General features: G+C 44.2%; 1 long non-coding RNA gene across 1 annotated transcript; it reads right to left on the bottom strand.

Annotated features, from left to right (window-relative positions):
* Nucleotides 1–796: 796 nt before the first annotated feature.
* On the bottom strand, nt 797–9610 carry LOC132343573 (uncharacterized). The gene is made up of 2 exons (XR_009492473.1): nt 9007–9610; nt 797–1096 (listed from the first exon to the last, which is right to left on the bottom strand). It is a non-coding gene; the product is annotated as an uncharacterized lncRNA (long non-coding RNA).
* Nucleotides 9611–14371: the final 4761 nt, after the last annotated feature.

The raw sequence follows: 14371 nt of genomic DNA on the forward strand, positions 1-14371 counted from the left end.
AAAGCCTGTTCTGTTTGTTTTGAAGTTCCAAGCCGAAGTTACATGATCAAAAAAATAAACCCCTCCTGCTGCACTAGCTGACCACGCACAGAGGCCCTGGAAGGATGTCAGTTGTGGGACGTGGTATTTCGGTGGGCCGTGGGCAGCCATGGTCCACGGAGAAAGCAAGCCTGCCCTTCTGATGCAACACCTTGGCCAGGGAGGGTGTGACTGGCAGCATTCTGAGAGGGACTCAAAGAGAAAATAAGGGAGGATTGATGGAAAAGAGAAACTGGAGTACCTGAGGAGGCCTCAGCTGGCTCGGGGGCAGAGAAACAACCTCTGTGGAGTGGCAGGACCTACGCCACAGGAAATACGGAAGGCAGACCTTGGAGCCTACCCTCAGGATGTGCGTGTGCTCCTTGCAGGATGCCCTTTGTCGCTGAAGCCTTTAAAATGTTAAGTATGAAAAAGACTAAGAGAAGTTGGAGGGGGACAGGGGAAATCGGCTATTCCTCAGCAGATCTCACCTCTTAAAACAATGCTCAGTGCCACCAAGGGGTCAGCAGCTGAATGTTTTCTTCCTGCTTTCAAGGCCTGTGCTTCCTTCTCTCCCTGCCCTCTGTGAGTCTCAAGATTGTAATTATAGGGAAGGTAGAACTTTTACAACTGTCTGGAAAGCACATCAGGCTTTTTTTTTTTTCTGGACTTTTAAAATTCTGGGATTTTCCATATTAGCCATCAAATGAATTCCGACGGAGTTTCTTGCTAATCCCTGCCTAGGTGATACTAGACAAACACACACAGACAAAATCAGTATAGATTCTGGTTGGAGCAACCAGCAGGCTGTATTGACAGTAGAAATTATTGACAGTAGAAATTCTAAAATCTTTTGTTCAAAGGCAAGGATGTTTCCTGAGATTTTTCTTGTGTTGAGCGGACAAGAAGCAAGGGAAGCAGTTGCTGATGGTGACTAGGGAGCTGGCATCAACTGGTACTGTGGCCGCCGCATCCTTAAACCACCCTGTGAGGAACGACTGTTCTGTTCCATCTGACTCATGAACGGGGCAATTATTTGAGTAGTTTGGAGGGCCTGTGGCCTGTCATCTAGGAGGAGCTGCAAGAAAAGTGTTGGTAGGGAAAAAAGCAAGTACTGTGTCACAAACCTTAGAGGCTCTATTTCCAGTCAAGAAATCCTTCTAGCTTTTACCTTTCAGAGATTATCAGCCGTTAGTTGGCTGGGACCTGATCATTTTAAAACAATTTATTTGGCATATTAAACTCAATTTGTTTGGCATATTAAACCATACAAAAAATTGTATGGTTTTTACAATTTTTAAAAGTCCCATGCAAGAAGGGCCTCTTCAATCCAACTTTTGCAGTGACATTTAAAAATTGGCCATCAATATATCTGGATAAAACTGTAATTGAAAAAGATACATGCACCCCTACATTCACAGCAGCAGTATTTACAATAACCAAGATATGGAAGCAACCTAAATGTCCACTGACAGAGGAATGGATAAAGAAGATTACTTTAGCCAAAGAAGATGGATAAAGTAATGTGGAATATTATTCAGTCATAAAAAAGAATGACATAATACCATTTGCAATAACATGAATGGACCTAGAGATTATCACACTAAGTGAAGCAAATCAGACAAAGACACATATCATATGATATCATTTATATGTGGAATCTAAAATATGGCATAAATGAATTTCCATGAAACAAAAACAGACTCAGAGAACAGACTTGTGATGGGGGGGGCTGGGGGGTGCTGAGATTGAGTAGGGAGGGATGGACTGGGAGTTTGGGATTAGCAGATGCAAACTGTTATATATAGAGAATGGATAAACAACAAGATCCTACTGTATAGCAGAGGGAACTACATTCAATATCCTATAATAAACCATACTGGAAAAAAAATGAAAAAATGTATAGAACCATCATCTTTAGTGGAGGCCTTCATACCCTTGAGTTCAGACTTGTTAAAAGTTTTCCTGGGTTAATCAACCACCAGTTTTTCCCAATCAGCCCCATAAGGAAACGAGTTGATTAGGAAAGCCAAGGCCACACAGCTTCGGTGCACACTGACCTTGGTCTGTCCTAGTCATCAGACTGCTGCTGTCTCGGTGTAAGCCCTCCCGCCCCCTGCCCTCCCGACTCTCACACAGGTGAGATGGAGAGCAGCACATGGAGCTTTCCTTCAAACCAGGGAAAGGCCCAGAGATTCGTTTCACCCCGGCAATTTTCCTTCTCTGCAACACGAAGGTAGTTCAAGGATCTGAGTCTTTGCTTAAGTGATACCTTCTGGGTAAACAAAATGGCATCTGTAAGCATGGACATGTATCTAGCAGTGGACACATAAATGTCTTTTCAGGATAGAAACAGAAACTTGTCAACAGAATCAGGTTAGGGAAAGGGCCTGGGCCAGGAAAACTTCATTTGTTATTGTGTATTTTCTAAAGCCATTTAAATTCTCCAATCGTGTCATTACGTAACTTCTGTAACAGAAATGCATCTATATTTATATCTGCATATAAATATAGGTAACATATAAATATAATATTAAAAATACCAGCTGAGTCACTTGACTCTATAAACTGGGTCTTATAAATTTAACCATTAGAAAATAGTTGAATCCAAACTGAGAGATATTCCGCAAAACAACTTTTGCATTTTTTGAGCATTTCAAAAATGTCAGTGACATAAAGAAGCCGGGGCCAGGGTAGGGGGATGTTGAGGAACTGTTCCAGATGAAAGGAAGCTAAAGAGACCTTACAACAAATGCAGTGCACATGCTATTCACATGCTGTGTTCTTTTGACCAGTTACTTAACCTTTCCAAGCCTCGATTTTTCCATCTCTAAAATGGGATGATAATAATCACTATCACTCTATGGGGCTATTTTGCAGAGCTAATTAGATTGTGCATGCATGTGCCCAGCACATAGAAAATACTCCTTAAATGAGAGTGTAATTGCTTCTTAAAAAATCTGTTGTTTTGAAGGGTCTGACTCTAAGGTATGAAAATCAAAGATCATTTTTTAAGCAGTCACCTAAATTGTAGAAAGAGAGTTACTTAGTGAGGGGTTTAATTTTTCCTGAACAATTTACTATGAGCAAAATCATTGAAAAATGATACTTGTAAAGGGCAAACTTATTACACAATGACACTTCCAAGGTTTATTATTCCTAGTATTTAACTACTTATCTCTTCAATTTTAACACAAAGCTAATCATTAATATTATCATATTCTAGAAGTAATTATTTTAAAAGCTTTTGCTGTAATAGCTGAAGCCAACCTGGCTATTCCCGGTACTGAAGAAAGTAAAAGTGTTTATTTTTTTTAGGACTGACATGAAAGATTGATTTCTGATGCCAAGAAATCACTTAGCATTCATGTGACTTCGACTTCACAGCATCTTGGAATATGTTTATCCTTGATCAAAATTCTTCCTGGGGCAAAATGCCAATACCTTCTGCCTCGTACCTTCCCTAACAAAATCTAAAGAGAAGTTAAAGGCAAGGTCATGACCCACTGCTCCTCAGCCATGCTGGTGAACACTTTGGAATGTCGTGAGCTAACATGAGCTATAACCACTTTGAGTCCATTTCTTCTGGGCACCCCTTGTCTTGTGGATAATACTGTACCTCGCTTTTCAGTACAGAAATTGAGATACAAAACTGGAAAGAAAAGGCTGACATCAGGATATCCATTAGGATAAAATCATCGAAGTCCCCAAGCTTGGGCCCCAGTGCCCATCACTCCCTGTGTGAAGCGTGAACAGTTGGTAAGGGATATACATGCTTTCAAAACAGCCTCTTAACTTGCAGGGCGATGGGTATCTTTTACAACTAGCCCTAAGTTTAGCACAAATGAAGATAATTTTTTTTTAGACTGTTATATAATAAACATTTAGAGAAATCTCTATTTCTATAAGATTGTGAGCTTAACCATAGAAAAGTGCTAGACACTATTTTCAGCACTCCACAAATATGAACTAATTCAAACCTTATAATGACCTTATTATTGTCCCCATTTACAAAGAAGGAAACTAAGGCATTAAGAGTTAGATAACTTATCAGAAGTAGGGAATGATCCCTAAAACACATTGTTAATTAAGCACATTGCACTATAGAGTCGAAAAAAATTTAATATGTGCCTTCGTGGGTATGTGTGATGTAAATGTACAGAAAGACGCCTAACTGGACAAATACACTTGAATCACTGTCGGCTATTACTTCTGGACAGGGAGGGAGTAGTAGAGTGGGCAAGATAAGTAAAACTTTCAGATTTTGCTCTTTTTACTTCTGTATCATTTGCATATTTTACAAGGCAATTATTTCAGGAATTAACGTTCATAATTTGTTATCTTAAAATCAGAGAACCAGTTCTAACAAAGCAACCACAGAAACGAGCTTATCCTTCTTGTAAGGCACATAAAACTCCATGTGTGATGTAGTGTTGCACTAATCTCCACCAAAATTTCTAAACGAGCGTTTATTGCACACCTGCCAGGCATCACACTGGGTGCTGTTGTGTATTTTATCTCACTCGATCTTCACAAAATCCTCTTAAAACATAGATTCAATTTTTTATTTCAAGATTGTAAAACAGTATCGGGGGCACTTGGGGTTATTAGAAGGGAATAATTTATGTAACACTTGATGTTGTACTTTTCTCATTTGTCTTTTACCATAACATCATCCTAAAATATGGTGACATAGGAAGCTCAAGAGATTATTACTCCCAGTTTATACGTGTGGAATCTAAAGCTCAAAAAGAATAAGTAATTCAGTCAAGATCACAGTGAATGATGAGTGAACACTATAAACAAGAATCCGATCTCCTGGATCTCAACCTTATATTCTTGCCACCAGAGTGTGGCCTAACTGGCCTAGTTACATTGCCATCTTAATGCCAACATTTGTACATAGAGGCTTGGATATGAGCTCTCAGTGACCATCGAACCAGTGCCCCTCAATCCTGGCTACACAACAGAGGGAGCTTTAAAATACATTAACGCCTGGGGATTGTCCCAGACCAATTAAATCAGAACCCATACAGGTAGGGTTCAGACATCTGTATTTTGTAAATGCCCTTCAGTGATTCTAAGTCAGAATCGAGAGCCAACCTCATGAAGCAAAAAGGTGTCATCTGAAATGCTAACTCCAATTCACTGAAAGAGGTACAAGAGGGCTGTGTGGGAAGGACCATGAGAGGGCATCTAGGCTCGGGGAGAGTGTGTGAGCAGTGAGTGGGGTCTGCTGTGGATGCAGGAGGATAGGTGGCTTGGGAGATGTGTGCCAGGCAGTCCTGATCTAGGAGGAAACCGAGGCTGGAACACTTAAGTGGTTTACCATGGTAACTAGAGGAGCTAGGAAGAGTCTAGTCTAAGCCCAGGTCTGCTAATGTCCCGCTCACTCCTCCACTTCTGTATAAAGCTGAGTAGCTCCCAAACCCATTCAGGAGCACCAGGAAGATGTCGGACCAGCCCTGTGATTACCCTGACCATGGCACCCATGCCACACCTGCCATCTTGTGAGTCTCCACCCAACGTCACTCACTGCAATGTGCAGAGGCCCACAAAACAGGCGCGGCCCATGGCAGCCAGCAGCGCCAGGCGCTTCCAGTCCCAGCTGCTTTCACTGCTGCCACCATTCAGGCTGACCTTAGCTGCGGCCACAGCCTCCGTTTACTACTAAGGCACAGGAGAGGTTGCTCAGGAATGCACCTGGCAACAGGCAGCCGGCCACCTCCTGCCTGCCCCAGGCAATCTCTCCGGCAGCGTCCAAATCCCTGCGTGTCTTTGAAGCCTCTGGGAGAGGTGACTTGTGCGTGTGTTTGTGTGTGTGAGAGAGAGTGTGAGTGTGTGTGTGTATGTGTGTGACTCAGAGATCTGTCATAAACACCCCATGAGTCACCCACTTCCTGACCAACACACGGTGGAGACAGCTTCAGGATGCACAAAAGCACAGGAAAAGAGCCTTGGGGCCAGGAGCAGGTTATATGTTTTCAGGAAACTGGTTACTTTTAATATAAATACACACACAGCCCCAAGCTAAAACTCGACAAGTTTCAGGTCTCTTACTGAGGCAATTCTGTTCACAGTGGCTGTTTTCTATTGTGGCAAAATATACATTACATAAAACTTACCATTCTAACCATTTTTAAGTGTATCGTTCAGTGGCATGAAGAGCATCCACACCCATCCCCAGAACTTGTCATCTCCCCAAAGTGGACCTCTGTACTCAAAAACAAAGCTCTCCATTCTCCGTTCCCACCCAGCACTAGTAACCACCGATTTCCCTTCTGTCTCTATGAATTTGAAGACACTATCTGCCCATTGTGCTTTATTTCATGCATCATTTATCACTTCATCATTATCATTTTTAATGGAAAAAATGGGTAATGCTTTGAATTCTTGGTATTTATTTCTTTAAGAACTCCCTAAATATAAACAGAAATGATTCTCCTGAGTTTCCATTTCTACTGGGTAGCTATAGATGGAGAAGTAGAGAAGGCCAGAGGGGGCTCCAAATGAACACGGAAGTGAGCTTCAGAGCACCAAGCCCAACACACTCTAGCTGCTCATACAGAGACCCCCAAAGGCCACAATCCAGTGCTTTCCCTGGGTGGGCAACCGTGGCTTTGAAGGCAGCCAGCTGCTGTGTGAGCCACATCAGCACATGAGCCACACAGGGCTCCCCACCTTAGCAATTTCTCTGGGAAACCCATAAAAGAAACGCAGAGCAAGCAACGAGCATCGGTGTCTTTGGTTCACACAGTTGAATGGTTGTTAACACTCTGTCGTGTAACGCATCTGCAGACCAGCTCTGGCTCTGCACGCCTCTGCAGGAAGGGGAGGTGGTGCCCACAAGGACTGCAGCTTCTTCCAGGGGAACCTCACCAAGCATATCTCCTGCACCCCGCCATTGGTCTTGGGCCAGTGTGGACAACCCCTCAGTGTACAGGCTCGAGAGAACCAGCAAGCGGTTCACTACCGAGATGTTCTGCGGAAGGTTTCCTCTAAGCAAAGGTTTCCAACTTGGGTTCATGAGCATCCTGTCCCATGGCCCCATGACCCAAAGAAGGTCAAGAATCTCAGGATCTGTGAATACTTTCAGCTCAGACCATAAACCAACCACAACCAACATTGTAGGGAATACAAACACTTGTGAAAGGTATAATCTCTTCCTTCAAGAAGCTCGAACCTGGTGAGGAGACTCAGTCTCCATGGAGGTGAGTCTGCCAAACCCTCCTTGGAGGAAGGTGCTAACAGAGCTGAGTTCCATTGGGAAGGAAGAGTTCTGGGGGAAGTTGAGTCCTGGAACTCTCAGGGGCCAATTCTGTTAAAACATGTGGCCTTTTTGGTGTACAATCAGTCTGTTTTTTAAATTTCTGATCTTTAATCTCTTTGAAACAGGCCCTGACCATTAGCTACCAAGCCCATGAGTGGCTGGTCAGTGAGAGGAGACCCACCCTCCACCAAGCTCTCCCTGAGGGAAGCCGAGGCGGCCCAGCACTGCCCATTTCTACAGGATCAGAGGCACCGTCAGAGACCTCGCCTGCTGATTCATTTCCACACCTTGTCGAGCTCCACCTACAGAACAATATGTAGAAACGTGTCAACAGCACACACCGAGTCCTGCCCCCACTCCCAACATCCTAAAGCAGCTACAAAGGAAATTAATGGTTTCTCCCAGAGGCTTTTATTTACACAAATGTAAAACCCCTATAAATACCATCCCAGATTTGTAGACCTCTTCTTGTTTTTCTCCTGTTGCTTGGAATGAAAGAATGAGGATGGTACGAAAATAAACCCCTTTAGTACTAAGTAAGAGTGATAGTTTGGCGGCAAATTAAGTGAATCTGGGTGTGGTATTAGGACACTCATTGCAGTCAGTCACCTTTTCAAAATTAAACACAATCAGGTCCCACACACCCTTCCAACATCTCCCTCCCGCTGCTCTCAGGACAAAGGCAAATTTCTCAATGGGGCGTAGTACGGGTCTTGCCTGCCTGTCCCTGGTGCTTCTCCAGCCTCATTCTGCGTCCTTCTCCCTGCCCCACAGGTATGTGCTTTCAATTCTGCACTTGTCTCACACTCCCTCTAGTCTCAGAACACAAGCCTGCTATTCCTGCCCGGAATGCAGTTCCTGCTCAACCCTTCATCTAGTTGATACATTCTAGCCCTTGCATTCTCTAGAGCTCAACACAAACTTCATTTGCTCAACACAAACCTCACTTCAACAGTTCCTGACCCTTGCATCTCCCTGTTTTTCTCCTTCTAGCCTCACCACCACACCCTCTTTCTTTATGTGCTAAATAAATGAGACTATCACTTCTTCTGTCACGTTCAGATTTCCCGTGAATACTGAGAAGTAGTATGGGATGGCAGATACAGAGTCGACGCATCAATCCAGTTTTCTAGTGTGCCTTTCTCTATCACAGAGGCTGGAAAGATAAAAACCTAGTTTCCAGACTCCATTTTCAAACGACTTGGATTTAGAAACTTAAGAAGGCATGAGGTACACATTCTGCTAGCACAGAGCAAAACTGGAACTAGAGCCAAGAGTTCTGATCTCCAACTTACAATGAATTATGTTCTTAGAGCCAAAATTTCTTGGACTGGCTTCCTGATGGTGGCAGAAGTAGACGCTCCCTGGGTAGAGCCATTTCTGGGATCCAGCTCTGGTATTCATTCATGGAAGACCAGCCTGAAGACTGTTTCTTCTAAGCCCCCGGATTCTCTATACTAAATCTCTTTCTGCCTAAACTTCTAAAGTGGTTGTTGTTACCTGCCCTGGACCCTGTTTGATATATATTGGAAAGAGCTTCTGGAACTATAAACTGCTATGGAAATGTGAGTTATGGTTACTCATCACAAAGCAGAGCTGCCTTCTGGAAAGGGGCCATGGGAATAGCCATCAGTCACAAAATGTGCTGTTTCAGGAAGACTCACACTCTTGACATAGTATCCCCTGTGTCAATAGCCATTTTAAACCAGAATCCTCACCAGAAACACGGAAGTGTCCCTAAGTTTCACTTTGGAATCCAGCTTCCCTTCTACAGCCTTATTTCTGCCTATCTGGAAAACAGGAACAGTGTGGAGTTGGCAGCGTGTGGCTCCTGGGGAGGTTTTACTAGAATTGAACATCTCCTAGAGCGTAACCAGGAAGGGCCAACATTCCAGAATCAGGTGGAAAGCCCATGAGTCATTCTCAGTGGCTCATACATACCTCTCTCACTCTGGCAAGTCTACCCTGCATCCTTGATGCCTGCTCATCCTGCAGTCACTCCCAGCTCAGGCGGGGAGGGAGAGGGCTTCGGGCTGCTGCTCACTCCCCTCACATTTTTCACCACCCAGGGCAGACCATCGCAGCACCTGGTCATACAAGGCCTGGCTGAGGCTCCTGGGGTGTCATCCAACAGGATGACAGCACAGGGGTCTTGCTGCTTCAGCACATAGTTTCTCCAGCCATCTACAAACCCTGGCTCAGCTTCAGACAGCTCAGCTGGAATGCCCCAGGCGTGGCATTCATGAGCCTGAATGGAAAGCCTGAAGCTCAGCAGAAGAGCCGGTGAAATTGAACGAACGTCACCTAAAGCAGCCTTAGGGCCTCCAATGACTTGTCCATCTCATTTTACCACTCCTTAAGGCTTGTGGTGACCACCTGCCAGGATAAAAGCATCTCAGCTCAAGGAGCTAGCAGGGCAGAAGGGATAACTGAGAGATTAAACACAGGGCGCTGGAGATGTGACTCAGGAGAAGTAGAGGTGGGGGGTGGGGAGGGGCAGGGAAGAGAAAGAATAAATCAGCACCAGATAAAACTGTGTTCCTGACTGGCCTGTATGAAAATGACTGTGCGTCCCTTCAGGGTGGGAAATGTCCTTTTTTGATGGAATAGACAGCTTGTCAGTGTTCTTGGTAATACTGGGTACCCTGGCAGCAGTGTTTTGGGAATACTTCCTCAGACAAAGCTTGGGGCCAAGCTGCCCTTGAGGAAGGGGCAGCTGAGCTGTAGAAAGCCCCACATTCATCCTGTTTTCATCTAGGGAAGGTCCAGCCATATTTGTTTCACATGTTGCACTTCTTGAACAATTTCATTTGAAAAAAAGAGATATTTGGGGTTTAAAAAGAGAGAGAGAGCTGGAAGGCCATCTGAGAAAGAAGCACTAGGCTAAGAATCAGGGAGCCTGGTTCTACCACTACTTTTCTGGGCAACCTTAGCAAGTTATTTCATCCCCCCTGGGCTTTAACTTCACCCAGACACAGGAAAGTATTGACTTCCAAAGGTTATTGTCACAGAAAACTAACTGTATTCAATATCCACAGATAAACCATAATGGAGAATAATATAAAAAAGAATGTATATATGTGTATGACTGAGTCACTTTCTGTACAGCAGAAATTAACGCAATATTATAAATCAACACAATATTGTAAATCAACTATATTTTAATTAAAAAGTAATTTTTTAGAAAAAGGGAGAAAAGGTCATTGCAAGGGTTCTATGAAGGAATGAGGCAAAGACTGTATCCAGTAGCTGTCTATGGTCTCCTGGAAAACCCTCCCCAGGAGAAAGACAGAAGCAAATATACTTTAGACCAGGGGTGGGACCCTAGAATCAGAAAGCACAGTCCCCAAGGACTCCCAGATGAATTCTAGGAAAAAGGGACAGCAAATAAAACAGGAAACAGCTATTGAGCTTAAAATTCATAAGCCATTGGGAGCAAAGCCCCACTGCTCTAGATCCACGTAGCGAAGAACAACTCGGAGGTGAGATAAAGGATACCTTGGAACTCATCTGGGAGGCCAGTTCAGGTCGGTCACTGAGAGGCCCCCACGTGTGAACAGAGATGCAGAGCAGCATCCATTCAGGGCAGCCTGGGGCAATGGGGCTTTAGCGGGCAGCAGCAGCAAGTTCTTGGAGCTCTGTGAGATCAGGGCCACAGCAGGAGCCCTCACCACTGGCCAGAGTCAGTGCAGGAGGGAGGGGATTCAGACCACACATGGCCACCCTGGGGACCCTCGGAAACAAAGGTGACCTCAAGGAAGGCTGAAGGACCTGCCTCAGCAGGTGAGGACAGAGCCTGGGACACACAATACTGATGGCTACCAATGGCTGTGGCCTGGCAAATGCAGACAACAAACACACCATGCAGGTAATGGTTTAAGATGAGCCAATATGAGATACCACCCACGCAGTCCATGGCTAATGCTTTGCTGACTTCCATAGACTTAAGCTTGGTTCATACAGAATAAGAGAAGAGCCCCTTTTAGCAAGCTGGCCAGGGAAGCTGCTTTGAGCAGGTGAGCTCTGGCTGGGCCATGCAGGGTGGGAAGAACCGAAAGTTTCCAGGCAAAGCCAGCAGCATGAGAGGAAAGCACCAAGGCAGAAAGATGGGAGGCACTTCCAGGAAAGTTAGGGGCCTGGCCAGCAGATAGTCACACAACCAAGGAGCTGCAAGAGAGAGATAAGGGACGTAGCAAAGGACTTCCTCCAAAGCAGCTTCGGAGCCTGCCCGGGCATCAGGACTCCTGGGGCTGAGTCAGCTTAACCTTGGCACTTCCGTTCCCTGCCAAGCAAAATGAGGACAATGACACCTTCCATTTACCTCTAACTGTAAACTGTTCAGGAAAATTCATGGGCTGATGTCTGAGAAAATGTCTTCAGAGGGCAGATGATAGGTTCATAACTGGTTTTCTTAAGCAGAACTAAATGTTTCTAGGGGTGAAGTCATAGACAGACCCTTTTGAGAGTCTGCAGGAAACTTAGGACTCTGATCATGAAAAAATAACTCTGCATATTCACATATCTCGAAAATGTTCATACAACTTGCAGTGATTCTTGGAACCCTGAAGCTCATCACAGAACCTTCAAGATGCATGATGCCCAAGTGGAAAAACTGCTGTCTCAGGGAAACTATCAATATTTTACAATACTTTTTCACCATTTTATATGGAAATACCCTGAAATGAATAATTAGAAGTATCCTGGGTCATTTCTATTAACAGGTGGTGAGATGAGACGGCTAAGGACACACACTTGAGAGTCAAGCAGGCTGAACTTTCAATTCTGCCACATGCTGTGTGGCTTCAAGAAAGTGATGTAAAATGATCCACAACAATCGGGCCATTCAACCCAACATCACCCTGGGTACCAGTGGTTCCACTCCTACAGGTGGGTGGGAGCTTTATGTTTCCTCCCACAATAACCTGCTACTCAGGTTATGCTTCAATGAAAGCAACTCTCAGACAGACACACAGACATTCCCAGCAACCTGGACAGACACAGTCACAGAGTGTTTCTGAAGTGTTTCTACAGGGGTCCCTTGGTGCCCCTGTAGGATTTTTGCATCAAGGCAAACTCAACCATGTTCTGAAGTCAGGATCAGCCAGTCTTCTTATGGATCCAGGGACAGAACCTTCCGTTAATGTGAGGGTCCCAGAAGTAAGTGTTGGGCCACTGGCTTTGCCAAGTCAGCTCAGTACTTTGTTCCTACAAGGGCAGAAATGACTAAGCAGTCTTCCTAGCCTACATATCTCTTGATGCCACTCATTTCATCAATGAAAACCTATTTCTAATATCTCTTACACTAATCAACAGATGCTCTGATGAGAATATAGATAATGATATTTAAAGTCCATTTTCAGAGAGTGGGTTTCTGAGGGAGAGCTTTAGATGTTAACGAACCACCACTGGGGGTAATTAAGTGTATCTCACATGCACAGATGCATCACACTGTCTATAATGAAGTTATAAAAATAAATTATAAACAATATAACAGCAAGTTACTTAACTTTATGAGTTTGTTTACTCATCTCCATAATAAGGACAAAAATACGTATCTCACTGTATTCTTTTGAGAAATAAATGAGATACTAACAATAACAGCTAACACGTATGAAGCATCACATGCTGTGAGGCACATTGCTAAGTACTATGCATGGATTACCTCATTTCATCCTAACAGCCACCTTGTGTAGGAGGTAGGCACTCTTTCTGTCTTCTGCTTACAGATGAAGCAACCAAAGACAAAAGTTTAAGTGATAATTAGATCAAGAAAAAGTGTATTTAAGGACCTGGTGTTGTTTGACAGAGCAGGCACGTGAAAAGTAGTAGCTCTAATGCTTATTGTCAAAGTGATGAGCAGTTATAGCTGCTCCTAGAAATTTGGCTTTGGAGTTTGATGAACAATACTACATATTTTAAACACTGATATTTGAAATTCAGATCTGTAAACAACCTCTTGGGAGAGGTTTCATTACTTAATTTTAGAATGGCTCCATGGTAATATCGATACTTTAACCATCTTCCCATAGTAAAATCACCCTTTATTTTCCCCAAATAAATGTCAGGTTATAGTGAAAAATGATGTCAACAGGATACCTGGAGACCCAGGTGTGTTGTATTGTGGTGTGGTGTGGTGTGTTATGGTGTGGTGTGGTGTGTTATGGTGTGGTGTGGTGTGTTATGGTGTGGTGTGTTATGGTGTGTTATGGTGTGGTGTGGTGTGTTATGGTGTGGTGTGGTGTGTTATGGTGTGGTGTGTTATGGTGTGTTATGGTGTGGTGTGGTGTGTTATGGTGTGGTGTGGTGTGGTGTTATGGTGTGGTGTGGTGTGTTGTGGTATGGTGTGCTGTGTTATGGTGTGGTGTGGTCTGGTATGGTGTGCTGTGGCGTGGTCCACCCCGCTCTGTTCACCCTGTCTGAGCAGTTTCCTCATATGCCTAACAAGGAGATTAAAGCCAGAGGCGTTTTACAGGTCTCTCCATTTTAACATTATATAATCTAAAATAATCTCTTTTTCCCTTATGCCCTGGTTTTGGGGTTTTTTTTTTTAACTAAATAGGGCTTCAGCATACACACACACACACACACACACACATATATATATATGTATCAAAGGGCTTCCCCGGTGGTTCAGTGGTAAAGAATTTGCATGTCAATGCAGGAGACACATGAGCCGCGGGCTCGATCACTGGGTCAGGAAGATCCCCTGAAGGAGGGCATGGCAGCCCACTCCAGTATTCTTGCCTGGAGAATCCCATGGACAGAGGAGCTCTAGCTACTAGCCCGCCAGGCTCCTCTGTCCATGGAGTCGCAAACAGTCAGACACGACTGAAGCAACTGGGCACGCACACACCTGTTTAAAAACCCTCTCTCTACATGCAATCACATTTCATATGTCTGGGGGTCAGGACTGCAACTTATGGATCTTGAGGGAACACAGTTCAGTCAATACCGCTAACAAGAGAAAGCCTGTTAAACAAGTGATGGCACATTTATACAGTAGAATAAATGCCATAGAGCCATTAAAAAATAAGGCAGCACCTAAATCCTAAAATTCTATGTCCTGGAATCGTCCCCAAGATA

The sequence above is a fragment of the Bos taurus genome, chromosome 2 (genome assembly GCF_002263795.3).
Source record: "Bos taurus isolate L1 Dominette 01449 registration number 42190680 breed Hereford chromosome 2, ARS-UCD2.0, whole genome shotgun sequence".
Classification (NCBI taxonomy): Eukaryota; Metazoa; Chordata; class Mammalia; order Artiodactyla; family Bovidae; genus Bos; species Bos taurus.